The sequence below is a fragment of the Mustela erminea genome, chromosome 9 (assembly GCF_009829155.1).
Source record: "Mustela erminea isolate mMusErm1 chromosome 9, mMusErm1.Pri, whole genome shotgun sequence".
Classification (NCBI taxonomy): Eukaryota; Metazoa; Chordata; class Mammalia; order Carnivora; family Mustelidae; genus Mustela; species Mustela erminea.
This window is the reverse complement of record NC_045622.1, coordinates 76797449-76811702: the sequence shown is the minus strand read 5'-3', so window position 1 is coordinate 76811702 and position 14254 is coordinate 76797449. Positions and strand designations below refer to the sequence as shown.

The following is a 14254-nucleotide window of genomic DNA, read 5'->3' as shown; positions in this document are numbered from 1 at the left end:
AAGGGGCACGTACACCTGAATGTTTATAGCAGCAATGTCCACAATAGCCAAACTATGGAAAGAACCTAGATGTCTATCAACAGATGAATGGATCAAGAAGATGTGGTATATATACACAATGGAATACTATGCAGCCATCAAAAGAAATGAAATCTTGCCATTTGCGACCACATGGATGGAACTAGAGCGTATCATACTTAGCAAAATAAGTCAAGCGGAGAAAGACAACTATCATATGATCTCCCTGATATGAGGAAATGGTGATGCAACATGGGGGCTTAAGTGGGTAGGAGAAGAATAAATGAAACAAGATGGGATTGGGAGGGAGACAAACCATAAGTGACTCTTAATCTCACAAAACAAACTGAGGGTTGTTTGGTGTTATGGACATTGGGGAGGGTATGTGCTTTGGTGAGTGCTGTGAAGTGTGTAAACCTGGCGATTCTCAGACCTGTACCCCTGGGGATAAAAATATATGTTTATAAAAAATAAAAAATAAAAAAAAAAAAAACTTCAAAGGATCCAGTTGTGAGGTGAGAAATTTGAGGCCCCAGTATATTAGGAAGAGTTAAAAAGTGTCCATCTAAATGTGGTGTAATTTTGGTTGTCACTGTGCTCATAAACATTGGACCGTATTACTGCCGAAAAAGACTAGAAGTCAGCATTTGGGAAGCCAAATTTCTAAGAAGAATTGGATTGTTTCCTATAGATACCATATGAGAGACTCTTTAGATGAGCCTCATAGAACATATTCAATAAGAGAAGAATGCAAATGTATTTTAGAGAGATGCACTTAGATCTCTGAGTGGGAGAATGACTTTTTAAAGCATAATTGCTGAGTCGTTTGACTTTACAAAGGGGACAGGGACACAGGACATAATAGCACTCCTTTTCTAGTGTATCCTATAACTAGCTTGGGAACATTCCAAAGTTGTCTTGAATTGTTTATGTTGAGAGACAAATGTCTGGGGAGCAATAGTTCCAAGCACTAAATGATACCACAGTTAAGCAGAGAATGTAACTTAGCAAAGTAAAGTGAAAAGCTGCAACCATACGCTATTCCAATGAAAAAGACATTAACTCAGTGAACTGTCACTTTGTAAACCATGTTTTCTTTCCTTCCCAAATGTTGCTAAAATCCTGCCTGCCAATATTGTATAGGACAACTTCTCATCCTTCCTTATTTCACAGTGGAAACAAAGGCACAAAATGATGTTTGCCAACCTCAGTAACTATTAGTGTTATCAGTTTACCTGCTATTTCAATACTGTGATGCATAACTTTTAAAACTATGTCAGGAATGAATAGTACATATCTGATAGTGTCAATTAAATATGAGACAGTAAGTCCTTACAACCAGTTTAAATATAAAGTAGTGTAGTATTAGATATGCTTTAATCCTCTTTCAAAAATATTTGGAAACAGGTCATGAAAGTGCATTAGGTGGTCCCGTCTTACAGGCAAATCAAAACTCAGATGCTAATTAATTCATTCATTCAAAAACATTTATTGATTGTCTATTCTATGCTGAGTAGGGACTGTGGAGTCACACAATTAAAAACAAAGCATAGTTTCAGCTCTCAGGGACAATTGCATTGTACATTATTTAACAGAAATATGCAGGAGGACATCAATTAGGATCAATGCATGACCAGACAACTACAGATAGAGAGAAGGGGGATCATAAGCCATGTCAGAATGGATGGGTAATCAGGAAAGTCTTTTAGGAAATGATGTCTTGGCTGGGCACAGTATGGGGCAGGGAAATTTGCATATTCTGTTACAGGTAGGAGGCACAAAAGTGCAAAGCCTCCGAGAAAAGAAAGAATGGTACTTTCAGAAAACAAAACAAAAAAACCCCAGCCATTTCAGTATTCACTTGGGGAAGAACATATGAGTGGGGTTGTAAGAAAAGAGTGGATAGGTAGGTAGATGCTGGATCTTGAAGAACTAAGGAATTGCTTGAATTCTCTTCTGAGGATAATGGGTGCTTGCTTCCCATGCTCTTGGTCCCATCTGAACATCAGTCTCAGAAGGCTAAATTTATACCTGGAAGAAAATATGAGGGATATTATTTTTCAAAGGGTTGGTAAGGTTTAGAGAACACAGTTATAACACTAATTTAGATAAAGGTCTCAGAAAGGCAGCAGAAGGCCAAGCTACTAGGAACAAAGGTGTCCAATAAGTCATTCCTGGCATCCAGCAAAACCTAATATAATTTGATATGTGTCTTAGTTTATTCAGGCTGCTATCACAAAATACCAGTGGCTGCATAGCTCCTAAACAATGAAAATTTAATTCTGACAGTTCTGGAACTCTAAGATCAAAGTGCTAGAAAGGTCACAACCTGGTGAGAGCTCTATTCCTGGTTCACAGCCAAGGTCTTCTCATTGTGTCCTCACGTAATGGAAGGGGACTAGGAAGGCTTGGGTTCTCTCTTAGAAGAGCACTAATCGCATTCATGAAGACTCTACCCTCAAGACCTAAGTACCTCCCAACGGCCCTATGTCCTAATAATATTACCTAAGAATTAGGATTTTATCACATGGATTTTGGGGGAACACAAATATTCAAACCATGGCAATACATTATGTTGGTAACTGTACCCATTATTTCTTGCATCAGTAATCCTTAGCAAACTTCAGTAGCATAATGCGTGATGGAAGGTAAAGGTGGTTAAGAGAAAGTGACTGTGTCTGATTAGGGTGAACCTGGGCTGAGAAAACAGAGCAGCTTAGGTAAAAGTAGGTGACAGCAGAGCAAGAATGACCAAGAAAAGGAGCTTAAGAACCTTGGAAATATAAATGGGAGATAGTTGAGATTCAGGTATGAGATTGTGGAACATTTTGTTTTGGTTGTTTTGTTTATTTGCTTGCTTGCTTGCTTGGTATGGGCAACAGAGAGCAAGTAAAATGATGTGAACAAAACTAAATTTCAGAACAATGAGTTTGACTATCACGTAGAGGATGGATTGAAAGGGGAAAATTTAGAGAATGGGCAGAGAGTTCAGAGCAATTACAAGAATCACAGAGAAAAGCTTTGACAAATTTTTAAGAGAAAAATCAGTTTAAGAAGAAAAGGTAGGAGAAATATAGAGAAAGAATTTCCAGCACTTGAAGTTTATCTGTAGGAGGCACAGGTGATGGAAGGTTGAAATCAAGAATTTAGGATACTGATTTTGATGTGGTGAGGACCTGATGATAAAGGGATAATGAGTCCTCTTTTGGATGAATTGACTTTCAAATGTCAGTTGGAAATCCAGAAAATGAACACACACACCAACGATGATGGAGTTTTAGACAGGTTAAGGTGGGGCATATTAGACCTATTGAAAGAGATGAAATGGTTCATCTAATGGAGAATGGTGAACCAATGTGGCACTGCTGGAAGAGTAAGGTCTGTCTGGGAAAGTAGACCCCAACGGAGGAGAATGCACAAGATATAAATAAGACAAGACCAACCAATCTCTTCCTAATTAGAGCCAACAGAACATGTTATGCAATGCTGAGTGATGAAGCCCGATTCCAAAGAAATATACTTCTCTGTGGAAATTCACATTTCATGACTTGTACAGCTTGGCATCATTGAATTTTACTAGGAATTGATAACTATTACATAATGACTGACTTGAAGTAGAGGAAGAAGGGGAAAGAAAAATAAGGGGAGGGGTAAGGAAAGAAAAGAAGACAGAAAAGCTAACATTCTCCTTTCTAGGCACAAAATGAGTTAAAGATTCCCTGATGCCCTTATGGCAGAAAAGGAGCAAGGCTCAGTATTTCCACATTTTTAAAGCTCTTCCCAGCTTCCCTGTGCTGCTTGTGTAGGAGTACTAAACTTGCTTAGAAGGCAAACATGTCAAATAGTTTTTAAATCTTAAGAAATATCTTTATATATATCACCCTAGGGCCTCCCTTCACATGGCAAGATTAATAATGTCTTGAATATGCTTCCTTAGTATGATTCAGCTTGAATTCCACCCAGACTTTTCCTGCTTGCCTTTCCCCTTCATTTCACACAAGAAGAAACAAATGGTCATTGAAGCAAAGGTCGTACCTCAAGGCTGCACAGAGAGTGAGCCAGTGGTTGAAACAATCTTTAGCCCCCCTTCCTACTTTCTGCCTACATGATTCCTAAGGTTAGGATTTTCAGTTGTGCTCTAGAATGATGAACTGAAAATATCTCACTGTGAGACCACTGATCACAAACCTCTCTGATCAAGGCAATGAGGACTCTAGGCCATAAAAATAATATATAATATTTACAAAGTGTGGGGCACCTGGGTGGCTCAGTGGGTCAAAGCCTCTGCCTTCAGCTCAGGTCATGATCCCTGAGTCCTGGGATGCAGCCCCACATCGGGCTCTCTGCTCAGCAGGGAGCCTGCTTCCCTTCCTCTCTCTCTGTCTGCCTCTCTGCCTACTTGTGATCTCTGTCAAATAAATAAATACAATCTTTAAAAAATATATTTACAAAGTGCATGTGGAATAGGACATATTGTTTTCAATTGAATTAACCTATTCTTGATTTAAACAAACAAAAAATGATCTTGGAGATTAATTTCAGTGAACCTAACTCTGAAGTTTATACTCTTCCCACACCTGCGTGATGAGGCACTTGCCGTTCATCATGATGGGACTGAACTTGGTGAACACTGTATAAATTGGTGACTGCATTGCTTTTCAAAAAGACCATGTTGCTAAGGTTTTCTTATCTTACAAGCCTTCTCAAGTATTTACTAATATAGTGGCTTAGAGATTTAGATTTTCTTTGAAAGAAGACTCAGACGTCCAATGAGTATGCAATTTGAGAGGAAGTGTGATGGTTAATTATTTTCCTGAGTTTATTGAAGGTTAAAGGTAGAAAATTCTCACTTTGTTGTGACCCCTATGGCTTTTATTTACTATATCCTTACCCTTACTACCTATCCACATGCATAGATGATAGTAGGAACATATTACATTTATATACTGATAAATTATCATGTTGAAGTGTTGCAGTAACGGCACCAATGACTCACTCTTCTCTTTATCCATGCTCTTGTGTAGTTCCCCAGCCACACTGGTCCTGGGCTTGGTCAGATGACTTCCTGCAGCTAATAGGATATCAGCAAGCATGACATAAACAGAGGCTTGAAGAGCATTTGCACCTTGGGGCATACCCCCCTGAGAATGCTGTCAACATAAGAAAAAGCCAGGCTAGGACAAAATTGTTGGAGACGAATGGCCCAGCCTACTGACCATCTTTTTTTTCATCTAGCCAACCAAATTGTTAGATTCTACAACCACATTAGTGACACAAGCACACTGCCAAGCAGAACAGCAGAATTTTGAGTAAACTAAGCTACTAAGTTTTGGGGTGATTTGTTAGACTAGCTTATTGTTACAATAATATAGTCCTATATGGCTGTACTATGTTATTCTTGTTTTTTTTTTTTAACTTCTTCACTGTAAAGGGGTAAAACATATTCTTTACAATAAGAACTATATATTTCTTAAACATAAATATATTTTATGGAAATATATTAATATTAATAATAACATTAATTTTCATTTTCCACCACCAATAATCTCTAACTTATTTCAATTTATTTGCATTATGTACTGTACTATTTACTTTACTTGGCTATGTCTAGCAAAGTGCAGTTAATGTGATTTGATGTGTATTTTCCCTGGAATAGATTGCATGTTTCAAATGAAAACATCACACCATGCTAATATGCATTTTTTTCTTAAAATGCAGATCCTCCAAATGTAAATGGAAACATTTGCAAACATCTTAGTTGAAAGTCTTGATTCTACACCATTCAAATTTCTTTTCTTGGATTTTTCCTTATCTGCTTGATATTTTAAGAATTCTAGAAGACAAAGTCAGTATTACAATAATGACAATAGAACTTGTTTGCAAAATATTCCACATTCAATAGACTGTACTGGGACTACTATGAGGACTCCATAAATAATACATTGTATGTTAAAAAGAGAGAGAACAAATTAATATTTAATAGTTTATGGCATATTTTAATATAATGTATCCAAAGTTATCAGTACATGCTGTGCCTATAAATGACAGAAATTACAGAAAAGCCAAAACTATGCTCTATTTCCAACTCTTAACTCTTTAGTAGATGCTGTACATCATGAAAGTTTCCTAAGTACTCTGGTTTCTCTCCTTTTGATCCTGTTTCTTTTTTATTTATATACATAAAGACTGTAAGTAGGGTAAGCAAGGATGAGAGATGAGGCTTCATATTACTTTGTTTCACCATCTTCCTTACTAGGTGTTCAGTAATTCTCAGGAAAACAATTGAAGAGCTTAATGTGTTTAGGGGATTATTTGGGAGTCAAATTCATCACTTCATCTCTGTCACACAAGAGCAGATTGTACTTAGGGACACCTTTTCTGACAGTTAGGGCTCGGTTAATTGAGACTATTGATTTTCTAAAATCCCTAGATAATATGACAACCGACTCATCACTAATACCTATTACTCTTTAATTTCTTACATTTCTTTACTCAGATTTGGTCCAAGTGAATTTAGAATGTCATCAGTGTTGATCCCTGAATCTGCAGAAGTTCTTCTTTTCCTCTTACATGAGTGTTTCAAGATGAAGTGTGAATATTCAGCCCATAATGGAAATAATGGGGCCATTCCTGGAGGGATTGATTAATTTACTCTTTCAGCATCCATCGAGTGCCTGTTTTGTGTACTATGGCAGGTGCTAATAATGAGCAAATATACAATATAGCCTCTGCATAAAAGAAGTTTATATTCAGGCATGGCTAGTCATTGCAAGGTAGTGTAATTACACTATAATGAAGAATTACATAGAACTGTAGGGGCATATTGGAGAGACAGTTATCTACCACATCAGTAGCCCATGAGTTGCATAGGACAGGTCCAAAAGTCATCCTACTTTGAGAAGTCTAAGATAAATAAAAATGAAAATACGATTTTTAGTTGAGAAACAAAGCATATCTTTTAACGGAACAGTTAAGGAAACTTGAAAACTGAAGAAATACAAAGTCAGGAGTGTAAGCTGTATAAGGTTGGGAATCACAATTGGTACACTTAGACCTTGGCACATTCCCTGGAACATAGTAGGTTAATGTAATATTTTAAATTAAAGAGAGAATTAATGAATAAAATATATTGAAATGTTCCTATTAATGTCTCATCCCATGAAGTAGAAGTGTGTAGACTACACACTTATCATTGTTGTTACTTATGCCTATTCTTCATAGAATGCTAGTATTCTATGGTTCTTTATATACAGTAATTATAGATAACATTCTTAAATGCTTATTATACAGGTTTTAAATAATTTGTTATATCTTAATTACAAGTGTATGATGAAGGACCAACATTATATATGGGACACCAAGTCCTCAGGAAGTTAAATAGTTGCCAAACCTCTCATATCCAGGGTACATCAGAAATGGCCTGTAAACCAATGACTGATTTGGAGACCCACTGCCTTTCTGCTAAACCAGAATTCTTCCACAGAAAGAAGTAACTTAGTTTTGCCTATATGTTATTTTAGTACCCTGTAAATGCGAAGGTTATTATCATTGCCTGAGAACAACGCTTAAGAGATCAGAAGTTAGAAATGAAAAGGAAAAAAAAAAAAGAAAGAAAGAAAGAAAGAAAGAAAGAAAGAAAGAAAGAAAGAAAGAAAGAAAGAAAAAAGCTCATACCTTTCCTAGCTATATGACATAGCACTTAGTCCTAAAACTGGAAAGAGCTCTTTTGCATCAAGGGCTGAACATAAGAAGTAACACTATATCTTACTTTGCAGAAAATAACCTTTCAAGAACAAATGTATCTTCATGAATATATGAACTCTTTCACAAATAAATTCACCTCTCAGTTGTTTTTCCTAAGTTAACAAATTGAATAAATGCTATGCATTCTAGAGAGACTGAAAGCCATACATTGAAGCCAACTTTGTTCTGTTTGGATACATTTTAAAGTCAGCAAATATATATTTGCAAGAATATATTTAAGCAACAATCAAGTCAACAAAGTAAAATTGGTATTGAAGAGTCTTGAAAAATGAGAGGAAGCTGGTGTTTCTAGGAGCGGGAAGTTTGGAATTCCATATAGAGAAACTATGTGCTGATTCATAGGAGAAAGTCCCAAAGGTTAATAGTTATTGGGAACTTCTAATTGGGAGCTATTTTGCCATAGGAGCAACCACAGAAGATATGGCTAGCTTCCTAGACCAGCCTAAAAAAATTTGTCATTACATATCAGATAAATAAATTGTATTTTTACATAAAAATATATTCAGATTTTCATATTAGAATGCCCATTAACCAAAATTTCTGAATTTCCCTGTAACTTCATTCTATCTGTGAAACAGTTACATTAGCAAAACTCCCTGGAGTTTTCCAGGCCAGCAAAACTGGCCTGGAGCTGGTTGGAGGGATGGGAAAGAGGAAAGAGATGAGGAAAGGGGAGCAGAAGAAGGAAAAGAAATGCAGGAGAAGGAGGGTACTATTTTGAGTCAAGCTATGAAGATTTAGTTTTGAGCTTGCCCAAAGGACATAGAACTTAATGATGAAAATAATCAAAATCAGGTTTGGAAAATAACCTTTGGATGGGGATTACTCACGAATAATTTAAAACCAGTGTGCAAAAATACAAATTTGCATCCATTGACACATATACACACACAAGTACTTTTGTTCACTAAAATAAAACAAAATAAAATAAAATAAAATAAAAGCAATAGAGGACATGTAAATGCCATCTTACATATCCTAAATTATTAAAAAGTTAACTTTGTCTTCTGCCATCCTTTCCTACTTGTCCTCAAGTTGTATTGTTGAACTAGAAGTCCAATGCACTACAGAACCACCTCAACTTGTATCTTTGAATGAAGAATCAGAAGCACCAAGATTATATATGAAGAGAAACAATATCTGTAGGAGAGCAAACTGGATAGACTATATCGCCTGGTGAAATGGGTTAATCCAGAGACAAAGTTTGTTTTTTAATTGTATATATTTAAACTCTATGATTTGATATACATATACATAGTGAAAGGATTTCTACATCAAGCTAATTAACATATTCATTTTCTCACATAGTGATTTTTGTGTGTATGTGTGGTAAGAGCATCTGAAAGCTATTCTCTTAGAAAATCCCTGGTATTCAATACAGTATTATTGACCGTAGTTATTATTATAGACCATAGCTTAGATCTCTGTACTTTTTTCATTCTACATAGCTGCATCTCTGTTCCCTTTGGGCATCTACCCATCTCTACTCCTAGTTTATTTTAGTTAGCATAGTGTCCTCCAGTCCCACCCATGCTGTTACTAATGGGAGGTTCTCTTTCTCGGAGACAAAAATATTTTTAAGTGACAGCTTTCATGAAAAAATGACAGTTGCCTTCATACAATTTACAGTACAAGGGCATCCAGAATAAAAGGAAACTTAGTTTCCTGATCTGAGGAAAAAATCAACTACACTGCTTTAAGAATTTAAAAAACTGTCTTATCTCACCTGTTTAGAGTTATTATCATTGCTGCTGGTTTTGATGTTATGTAGACTATTGTTGTCTCCTTGTTATTTATAGAGAAACTGATAAAACCCAAAAGACCTGGGCACTTCTCTGTGGGAACATCAGAAAGAGACACAGTTGGTGATTGTACATCCCTTTGCAGTGCTTTAGTCTGGGCAAATGGGAAGATATATTTAAAGGATATATACTGTAACTCAATAATTTTAGGAAGAGACAAAGAAAGTCTTTGTATAATGATAAAAGAGTCAATTCACTAAGATGATACAATAATTATAAATATATATGCACCCAGCTTTGGGGCACAGCATTTATTAAGCAAATCTGGATAGAAGTGAAGAAGAAAGAGATAGCAATGCAATAGTAGTAAGAAACTTCAATACCCTACTCTCAACAAGATGTATCATCCAGATAGAAAATCAATAAATACTTGGAAAAAGTATTCATAAACCACATATCTGATATAGAATAATATCTAAAATACAGAAGAAATTTGTGACTCAATAGTAAAAAAAAGGATAATCCAAGTTAAACATTAGTAAATGAAATGAATAGACTTTTCTTCTAAGAAGTATATGAAAGGGTTCTCAACATTAATAATCATCAGGCAATTGCAAATCAAAATTACCAAATACCTCTTAGGATGGCTATTATCAAAAAGAGTAGATAACAAATGTTGGTGAGGATTTTGAGAAAAGAGAACCCATACTCTTTGTTGCCAGGAGTGTAAATTGGTGCAACCATTATAGAAAACAGTATTCCTTGAGAAATCAAAAATAGAACTACCAAGAAATCCAGCAACCCCACCTCTGGGTAATATGTTGGATAGATATTTGCACATTAATGTTCACTACAGCATTATTCACAATAACCAAGTTACAGAAATAACCTAAATAAACTCATAAAAACAAATAAACTCATAAACACAGAATGGTTATTGTCAGTGGTTTAGAGGTAGGGGAATTGAGGAGATGTTAGTCAAAGGGTATAACTTCTAGTTATAGGATAAATAAGTTCTGAGGTTTTAATACCTCATAGTAGTAAATGATATTATATATTTTTAAAGATTTTATTTATTTATTTGACAATTGGAGATCACAAGTAGACGGAGAAGCAGGCAGAGAGAGAGAGGGAGGAAGCAGGCTCCCTGATGAGCATAGCGCCTGATGTAGGGCTCCGTCCCAGAACCCTGGGATCATGACCTGAATTGAAGGCAGAGACTTTAACCTACTGAGCCACCCAGGCGCCCAAATACTACTGTATTTTTAAAAAGGTTTATTTTTAAGTAATCTCTATACCCAAGTGAGGCTCAAACTCACAACCCCAACATCAAGAGTTATATGCTGTGGGTGTAGTGAAAAAATAATGAATACTGTTTTTTCTGAAAATAAATTAATTTAATTAAAAAAAAAAAAAAAGAGTTACATGCTGCACCACCTGAACCAGCCAGGAACCCCAGTAGTACTGTGTTTTATACCTGAAATTTGCTAAGAGAGTAGGTCTTTAGCATTGTCACCGAAGTGAGGGAGATATAGAACTATATGAGTGGTAGACATGTTAATTAACTTGATTTTGGTAATCATTTCATAATGTGTATATATACCAAATCATCACATTGTATACTTCAAGTATACATAATTTTGTCAATTGTACTGCAATAAAGTTAGAAAAATGAATAAATATATAAGCCATGATTCTATAAATTGCTCATTATTTGATCATGAACAACTCACTCATTCAGTGAGCTCCACCTAGCAATACCTATTTGGAAGATTAAAATAAAATATTTATGCTATATGCACATGGTAGTTGTAGAATACATGCTAATTCTTTGCCTTTAAGAGATACATTAGTAAATTTATTCCATTTTCCATTTTTTTCATAAAATAATAACCACTCAATTCATAAAATAGGGTAAATTATGATTTAAACTTAATGGTCATAATTATTACTGCATTTTGCTTGAGAAGCCTCCTTTGCCCACATACCCTTGCTGGTAAATTTGTAGTAACTCTGCAACTGACTTAAGACTTCACTGGAAGTTTTGTTTCAGTGAAGAATACATTGAGCTCATTGTATAGTTCAGAAAATATAATAATATAATTTCTTCCTAGCATTATATGAGTGCAAGAGTGAGTTCAGTACTTTCCCCAAACCAAATTGCACAACATTTACTACATGACACACCATGAGAAACATCTTTCAATGATAAAGGCAAGTGTGCCACACTATATTCTGCTGAAGAACCCATTCCTTTACAACATGTTTTGTCTCTCGTTAATAAGCACTGTACATATTGATCTAAATGTATGTGTGAGTGTGTGTACTTGTGTGTGCGTGTCTGTCCCAGTTTACTAAAGTGGGGACAAGAGCTCCTATCTTCCATTTTTCTGAAAGCCGATTTGAAACATCATTCCTCTTGATCATATCCATTCCTGTGATGACTTCCAATTAGTAATGTTAATGACCTTTCATGCTGTCAAAGATTTGCAAACAGATTTTTAACAAGGTGAATCTAATATTCAGGAAATTAGTTCTTCTGTGATTGATCTGTATAAAACAAACACCAACAAACGTAAAAACCACCTCTCTAGTGTACTGATTGAAATTTTACCTAGGGTGAAGATAGCATTCACAGAGGTCAATTAAGTTTCCTTATCTGAATTTCCTTTGAGAAAGGAATCTTGGATGGAAGACTAGTTTGGTCCAGGAAGACAAAGAGGAATTTAGTGTTTAAGTGGCTTAACACCGTTTTTATAGAACACTCATGAATTAGAAAATATAAGCGAATTCAAAATTTGATATTAAATTCTAATACAGTATTTTAAGTTTTAGCAAGATTGAAGAAGTAACTTTTATTAAGTTAATTAATAATGAGATTATTGATAGGATTTTCCACACTCTGCTGTCTTTAGATTATTTTTACCTTCATCCACCATATGATGGAGTTATCCATATTCTGAACACAAAATAATTAATTTTAATGGGCAAGATAGTTTATTCAAAATCATCTGGAGGACCCAAAACCAGGACAGTTTTAATTCAGATTCTGTTTTTGTAAGCCTTTCGCATTGCCCAGACAAAATGATTATCTATGATCAAGTTCTCCTTTCAAGCAATAATCATATTTATTATTTGCTTAGCACTAAATTGCTTATAAATCATTTGACTATTTCATTTTATCAGAGAAGATTATTGGATTCATCTAAAACAGAGAAAATTGTAGAAGTGAAAGAACAGGACTTAAGATTCTAAGACACGGCTCTATCTGATGCATTCGCCAATCCAGAGTATCCACTCTAAATTCACTGATAAATTTTTCAAATCTTAGCCCCAATACAAGAATCAAGTTTGGTCTTAGTTCAAGGAGACAGTCAAATGAAGAAATAGAGAAGGAGCTTTGGGGCTGATAGAAGCATCTGTCTCTAGCTCATTGAACAGGGCCCACAGAAACCCAAGAAAGGATGCAGATTATTTGAAAAGGACAGCAGGTGTTGCTTCTAAGTTCCAACAATCACCAGGAAGTTTCATTTAAATTCATATGCCAAGGTCTGAAAGATTTTTCTCCTAATAAGCAATCACTTGACAATGAAGCAAAGTAGCTTAAGTTGAAATTTTGTTGGAATTCAATACTTGATATTACCTACAGATTGGTGAGAATTGCTAAAAGCTTGAGGTAACAAAGAATATTGAGTTTTTTAGTATATCACAGCCTCAAGTTCTTTCTGGTTGTCATTTAAAAGTCTGAAAAGAGTGAAGTCAATTTTTACTGTTTCATAGCAAATAATAATGACTTAGTGATTAAAATTTGTGGCGTCTCAGAGAATCATATTTTCTCAATTGAGGGTCTATGAATTCAATGCTTTGGTTAAAAATAGGTGATTATAAAAAATAAGCTATGAAAAAATCAATGACAGCAAAGTCTATAAAATAGTTTTTATGATCAAGAGCATAAAAGAGTATAGAACTTGCTTCTATAACATAAAAGAGTGTAGAAAGAACATAGTTTGATTTCTGGTAAAATTTCTATTCATGTTCTCCTGGTATGTTAGGCTCTTGGACCTAATTCCAACTGTGTAGAAAGAGGTGGTTCCCCAGGCCAATAACAAGCAGTTCTCAGTAAATAGGCAGAGTGTCTGAAAATTCAATTAAGTTTTAGTTTCATGAGACTCCTCCTCACTAGCACCACACATGCCAGTCACATGTTTGTTACCTATGCTTCTGACCAACCAGCTGCCAACGGGAGGGCCCTACAGTCCCCTTCATCTCAGAACGCCAGTGGCAAGTCCTGGTTTTTGTTATCTGTACCTGTACCTCTGCACCTTGGATGCAATTAATTTGCTGGAGTGGAAACACAGAGCAACATCTTACTTACTAGTTTACCTACTTCCTTAATTACTTACATGTTTACTGTAAAAGGATATAATGCAAACCATCAAAATGGAAGAGATGCATTAGGCAAGGTATGAGGAAAGGGTACAGAGCTTCCATCCTTTCTCCAAGCCACTCTCACTTAATGTTCACGTTTGCCAATCTGGAAGCTCTGAGAATCCAGTCATTTGGGGTTTTTATGGCTTCATTGCATAAGTATGGTTTATTGAATAATTGGCCACTGGTGATTGATTTAACCTCCAGCCCCTCTCCCCTCCCAGGAGATCAGGGAGCAGGACTAAAAGTCTCACTATCCTCTGACAACCAGCCCCCATCCTTAGATGATTTCCAAAAGTCAC

The 14254-nt window shown here is 35.6% G+C and overlaps 1 long non-coding RNA gene across 1 annotated transcript in view; it reads right to left on the bottom strand.

The window, feature by feature from the left end:
* LOC116600273 overlaps positions 1 to 14254 on the bottom strand; it is a 52629-nt gene that overhangs the window by 35016 nt on the left and 3359 nt on the right. The window contains exon 2 of the long non-coding RNA XR_004289570.1: positions 6511 to 6648. This is a non-coding gene — a long non-coding RNA (uncharacterized LOC116600273). The remainder of the gene's footprint in view (positions 1 to 6510; positions 6649 to 14254) is intronic.